This window comes from Mycteria americana, chromosome Z, assembly GCF_035582795.1.
Source record: "Mycteria americana isolate JAX WOST 10 ecotype Jacksonville Zoo and Gardens chromosome Z, USCA_MyAme_1.0, whole genome shotgun sequence".
Classification (NCBI taxonomy): Eukaryota; Metazoa; Chordata; class Aves; order Ciconiiformes; family Ciconiidae; genus Mycteria; species Mycteria americana.
This window is the reverse complement of record NC_134396.1, coordinates 39,119,811-39,126,226: the sequence shown is the minus strand read 5'-3', so window position 1 is coordinate 39,126,226 and position 6,416 is coordinate 39,119,811. Positions and strand designations below refer to the sequence as shown.

Genomic DNA, 6,416 nt, shown 5'->3' with positions numbered 1-6,416 from the left:
TAACACAACAGGATGCTGAGATGCCGGGTGTACAACCTGGACGGCAAAGGGTTAAAATTACTGGAGTGAACAGAGCAAGTGCTACTTGCCAAACCGTGAAAGTTAATTTACAGGCTCCTGGGTGAGAAGCGCATGTCGTCTACTCTCTTTGCAGTAAAAGATCACAATGAAAATATTTTGCATTTTGATGTTTTGAACAGCCGAACCTGATGCCTGCTGGACGGCAGCGTGTGGTCCTTCAGTTCAAATGTCGACCCTAACCCTGATAAAAATTGGGAGGCCACAGCGTGTGTACTCCGCACAGCCACCACACTCCCTGATTCGAAAGTTACTAATGTACAGCAATACCCGATTTCTGCTGCAGCATGAAACGGAATTTCTGAAGTAATAAAAGACCTATAAAAATGGCACATTATTTCCAGAAGCCATTCCCCATACAATTCACCGGTCTGGCCAGTCCGAACTCCAAATGCGAGATGGTGTCTGACAATTGATTATCAGTGCCTAAATGTCAACACAGCTCCACTAATGGCTGCAGTACCTAGTATTGCAACTTTAACAGCCATGCTACAAGCAGCCGCATACCTGTGGATGTCAGTGCTAGATGTGAAAGATGTGTTCTTTATGGTCCCCTTGCAGGAGGAGCATGAAGAGAAATTTGATTTTACTTGGGAAGGCATACAATACACTTTTAACAGACTCCCACAGGGATATAAACGTTCACCCACGATTGCTCATGCTGCGCTTGCTGGACTCTTACAAACAGTCTCACTCCCTGAAGATGTGAAACTATACCAATATATAGATGATATCCTAATCGGAGGGACCTCCTCTGAAACAGTGGGGAAGTGGCAGCAGTAGTGTGGCAAACACTACATAAAGCAGAAGTTGAAATCCCACCAGAAAAATGTCAGAGACTGAGTAGAGAAGTAAAATTTTTAGGTACTTGGTGGATTGCAGGTAGTGCAGCAATCCCACTGGACACCCTAAGTGAAATAGAAACGCTACAGATGCCCCAGTCTAGGAAAGAATTACATCAACTTATGGGTACTTTAGATACCAGAGGAAACATGTGCCTGGATTTTCTATGAATGCTCACTCACTATACTCACTTTTATGAAAGGGAAAACTGTGGAAATGGAACCCAGAACATGAAGAGGCAGTCAAAACCCTAATACAGGAATTAAAGACATATCAGTCACTAGGGCCAGTACACCCCTGCGACCCTATTATAGCAGAATGGGATTTTGCAGAACATGGTACTTATTGCAATCTATTCCAAACCGGGCAAGTGGACCAAAAAGACCTTTAATGTTTAGCTCGACTGCATTTAAAGAGACAGAACAGAGATATTCCGAATGGGAAAAGGAACTTTTGTCTTTAGTCCGAGCAGTTAAACACGTTGAGAAAATACACCAGCGGCAACCTGTTCAGATCAGAGGGCCATTTAGTTTGCTAGAAACAGTCCTAAAAGGAACTGCTTCCCCAGAAAGAATTGCACAGAAACCCACCACCAGAAAATGGTGGGAGCAGCAGATGAAATGCAATTGACTGAAAGACATGCAAAAATTTCCAAACTACAAATGCCTATAAACACCAACCCACTAGCACTAAAACAGCATTTAAACCTTCACCGACTCTAAATGCACCTCCTCTCACTGAGAAAACACCAACCAAAGGCATTTAGTTTACCGATGCCTCAGCAAAGAAGGTAAACAGCAAATGGTGGTATAAAGCCGCTGCATTAGAAATTACCACTGGCAAACAAGTAATAGAAGAAGGTGAAGGTAGTACACAAGTAGGAGAATTAAGGGCAGTTGTTTTAGCAGCACAAAAGGGAGCAAAAGTTATCTATGTCGATTCCTATGCTGTGTGGGCAGGTGCCACACAATGGCTTTGTCAATGGGAAACCCTAAATTGGGAAGTGTAGATCCCCAGTTTTGAGAACTGAAGGCTGACAATTACTATTAGATATAGCTAGACAAGCACCATTTAAACTAGGATGGGTAAAAGCCCATGTAAACAATGACCGACCAGCCATAAAATGGAACCATCAAGTAGATGAATTAGCCAGAATTAGGGGAATAAAACCAGGAGATATGCCAGATCCAAATGGTATCAACTGGGGGAATGGTTACGTCAAAAATTGGGCCACACAGGCCTAGAAGCACTTTGTTTTGCAGCCCAAAGCTGAGGTTGACCTCTAAACAGGAAAACATGTGAAACCATCCTTACAGAATGCCCCCAATGAAAATTGAAATTGCAAAGAGATCACCCTGCTAAAACACCACCCCTACACATTAATGAGGGAAAAACCCTATGGTCAACATGGCAAAGTGATTACATTGGACCCTTTAAACCCTCCTCGGGATACTGGTACATCCTCACAGGAACAGAGGTCACCTCAGGCCTAATTATGGCAACTAAATGTTGAAAGGCTAATGGTCAGAGCACCATTAGAGGATTATCCTCTTGGTTTTCAGGCCTACCAACCCCTGATGTCATCCCAAGTGGCAATGGCTCACATTTTTCCAACAAGGAAGTGCAAGAATGGGCAAAACAGGAAGAAATTCAGTGGGTATTCCATACCCCCTGCTATGCTCAATCAAATGGGATGGTAGCAAGAGCTAAGAGCTTATTGAAAAGGAGCCTTAAGCCACACGAGGCCCAGTGGGATACTCGACTTTTCAAAGTAGTTCATCAACTAAATAATTGGTATGGGCCCTCTGGGAGCCCTGTGGAGCTGAGCATTCTTTACAAAACTGGACCTGATGCTCCACCTCCTGATGAAAGAAAATATCTGATAGCATTACAGCCAGCATAATCTGTCATGGTAAATTTACCACAAATTGGAACTGTAGCCATGACTTTAACTAAACCTCGTGGCCCACTTGCTTGGGAAGCTACTGACAGCAGTGGTGCAAAACATAGAATTCATGCATGATGGATTTTTCCTTCTTTCTAATGGGGTAACCTGTCCAGAAAACCCCACTAAGACCACTTTGTTTTACCCTTTTATCTTGCAGCTTCCTCCAAGATGAAAATAAGATACATCATCCTACTGCTGTTAAAGATTTTGATAATACTTGGTTCCCCATAAACGCCCACCTATCTTAACTTAATTGTCGATGAGGAAATCAGCTGCAATTGTGTCAATACAGATAAGCCACCCGTCTTGTTACTAACAGACAGCAATATAAACATGACTTGCAAAACACAACCACCTGTTAATGAGGCATATATATATATATATATGTTATGATTATGCACAATAACTCTTCCACACCATATAGAAAACGCTGTAACATAACTCATTGCTCAATACATGACATATTGGAGGAACATTATGACGTTAAAATATCATGCAGAGGGAACGCTCTGAAGGGACACAACGTAATACTAGGAACAATATCTCTCAGAATTACTAAACCATTATTCAGATGTCAGTGCCTACTCTGAATACTCCCAAAGTTTTACTAAGGAGTCTTACTGAGAAAACCCTAGAGTGGCCACGGTCTCAAGCTCATGTTAAGTGTACTGGGACTATGGGAACACTCCCTAGTAAGGGAGATTTAAATCTTTCCACTGTGGCTATACACGGAACTGAAGTATACTTAGAAAATGAATGGAGCTGGGATATGAAACTGATGTTAATAAAAGTCCCCGACTTTGGGGAATGGCAGGGACAGAGATTAAAATAAGATGCCGGATAATCAATGGGTCTAACCATGAGAAGGCAACTGAGATTTCTGTGTACAGCATTACATCAAACCTAATAACAAAAGATACAAAATTTTGCAACTCTGAAAGATTGGACTGTTGGTACAATATTACCTTAGTACAACCTGTTTTCATAATCTGCATCTGGGCCCGCAGGGACATGGGACTATCATTTAAATTCAAAACAGACATTACTGAGCCTAGCACAACAACATCCATCACTCCTCACTTAACATCCACCCCAATTGTAAAGGATGAGAAAACTCTATCCCCACAAATTTCTAAAATTGGACCTTATGCCATCAAATATACAGGCCAGCCACAAGTGCTATTTAATCCATCATGATCCCTCAAATGAGTAGAATTATCAGTGCAGGTTAATATCTCTGCAATTAAACCTACCTGTTCACAATTCCTAATTGCGACCTATGCAGGACGGTTAGCATGGTTGCATGGACGAACCCTCACCTCTCCAAAATGACCAAGAAGACATGTAACTGGTATTTTAGGAACAGGAGTAGGAGTATTAAACAGCATGGGCACTGAAGTTTTAGCAAACAAAGTAAGCCCAACAACAAGTAATTTACACAAATTAGAACGTCCATTGCAATCTTCTCTATCAACATTGGGAATTAACCAACGGCTCTTGTCTGATATATTACCTCAATGGGAAAGAATTAATGAAAAGGACCACCAACTAATTGTGAACACACTAGGTGCAATGCAAATTAATGTCTCTCTTGCTCTTAGTTGTATTCAAGCTCAATTATGGGTACAATCTACTGTGGCAGTAATTGTAAGAGAAGGTGAAGAGGGCACCTTACCCACTGAAATTCAAAAAGTAATCTGGGATAATGCAACTGAATTTGAAAGGGAATTCCAATCCTGGTGGTGTCTAGTTAATTTTACCTATGACCCTACTGACAGTAAAGCCACAGCTTTTAACAATATGCAATGTTTCGGTATACACCTTATACCCTATCATTGCACTGGGATTAAATCACAATGCAACCGTCCTCTATCCATTACAACATAGAGTATGGGCCCAACAAAAAGGGAACAAATGGCAAACTGTTGATGTTGATGCATGTGTTCTATGGGAACAACAGGGATTTATTTGTGAAAATAACACCATTAAGGCCCAAGACATTTGTCTTGACACAGAACAACATGTTTGTCATTTTGAAATACGTCCTGATGAAACCCCTGAAACTGTACTTATATAAGTTGAAAATGGATGTGTTTGTATGAGAACATTTTGTGATTCTATACTTATAGACAACACCACTGTAGAGACATATAATCACTCAAATATCTGTATTTGTAATTTACCAAAACTATGGGATGCGACTTTAACTATTCCGCTCCTGTCACAACCCAGCAATTGCTGCAATGTAACCATACATTGTATCAAGATTTATTGCTTACACCTATTGGAATGAATCTCACATTGGTGCAAAAACTGTTGCGACATAATGACCTGAGTCAGTTGCTAAAATGAATTCAAAATGACGGACAAAGAACCTTGTACCATCTATCGCGATGCAGAGGCGGTACACTGTGCCTAGAAAAAGTGAAGAAAGATGGAGAACACCACTGGTGGGAAACTCTTTTTGGATGGTCCACAACAGCAACTGGAATTTTGAATTCGATGCTGCATCCAATTGTAGTTTTGTTAGTTTTAATCTTATTACGTTTCTTGCTTATAATCATTCTGTATATCAAAGTTTGGCAAAAAAATGAAACAAATTACATCAATCCAGCACATAAAATGCATACAATCAGCTGATTCTGTATGTAAAATGGTATATAACTAATATTAATTACAACACTTAAACTAAACAGCTTACCAAATAATTGGACTCTTACTACTGATCTGCAATACGCCACATACTTATGACATAGAGGCAAGAGGTAACCGTACTACCACTCTATGAGCTGACAAAGTGGATTGACTGTAGTCACGGCGTGGAGCGTGATGGACGCACTCGCCCCCTGAACCAGACTAGCAGGAGTTTGGTACAGGCTCCAAAGGAGGTAAAGGCCTGAGCCATGGCCGGGCCAAGAACCCCTCTGGTTCCAGTCTGTTGTTCTCTGAGAACCCACAAAGAGGCCGAGTGGCACGGAGAGCATCGATGCATGAGCTTGGGACACCCATCATGCGACTGACACATGAATCGGGTGGCTTTTCCAAGACTCATTTACCACGGAACAAAGAAAGTTGTGGGTACAAGGAGCCTCATGCGTACCTTTCCTATCACCTGTAATTTGACTACGAGCCAACCACTTCATCCCATAAATACGACAGCCTACGGGAGCCTTCTTTGAGCTCTCCCCACTAGGCAGCGTGGCTGCACGGCGGTGATCTCCCCTGGAGCTGGGACACCTCTCAAGGTTGCTGCTTGAGGCAGGGAGACCTTTTACCAACGGCAGATCTTTGGTAAGCGACCGATATTGCGCATAACCTTGCAGTATGGTAACTTTGATTTTGTCTTGGTAACGTCGATTGCATGCTGAATTGATACATTTTGCATGTATAATCCCTTAGACATAAACCGTCGTCCAAGTCTGAAACTAAGATTGGACCTAGCCGCACCTAAGCTCCATCAGGAGTTTAGCAAGCAAGGGGGTCTACTCTGAACCTCGTGACTCAACAGGAGGGTGCTCCATACACTTTTGTATCCCCGGACTCTCTG

General features: G+C 42.0%; 1 pseudogene; it reads left to right on the top strand.

Moving 5' to 3' along the window:
• Positions 1 to 3,880: 3,880 nt before the first annotated feature.
• LOC142402799 (uncharacterized) lies at positions 3,881 to 5,509 on the top strand (annotated as a pseudogene).
• The last annotated feature ends 907 nt before the right edge of the window (positions 5,510 to 6,416 follow it).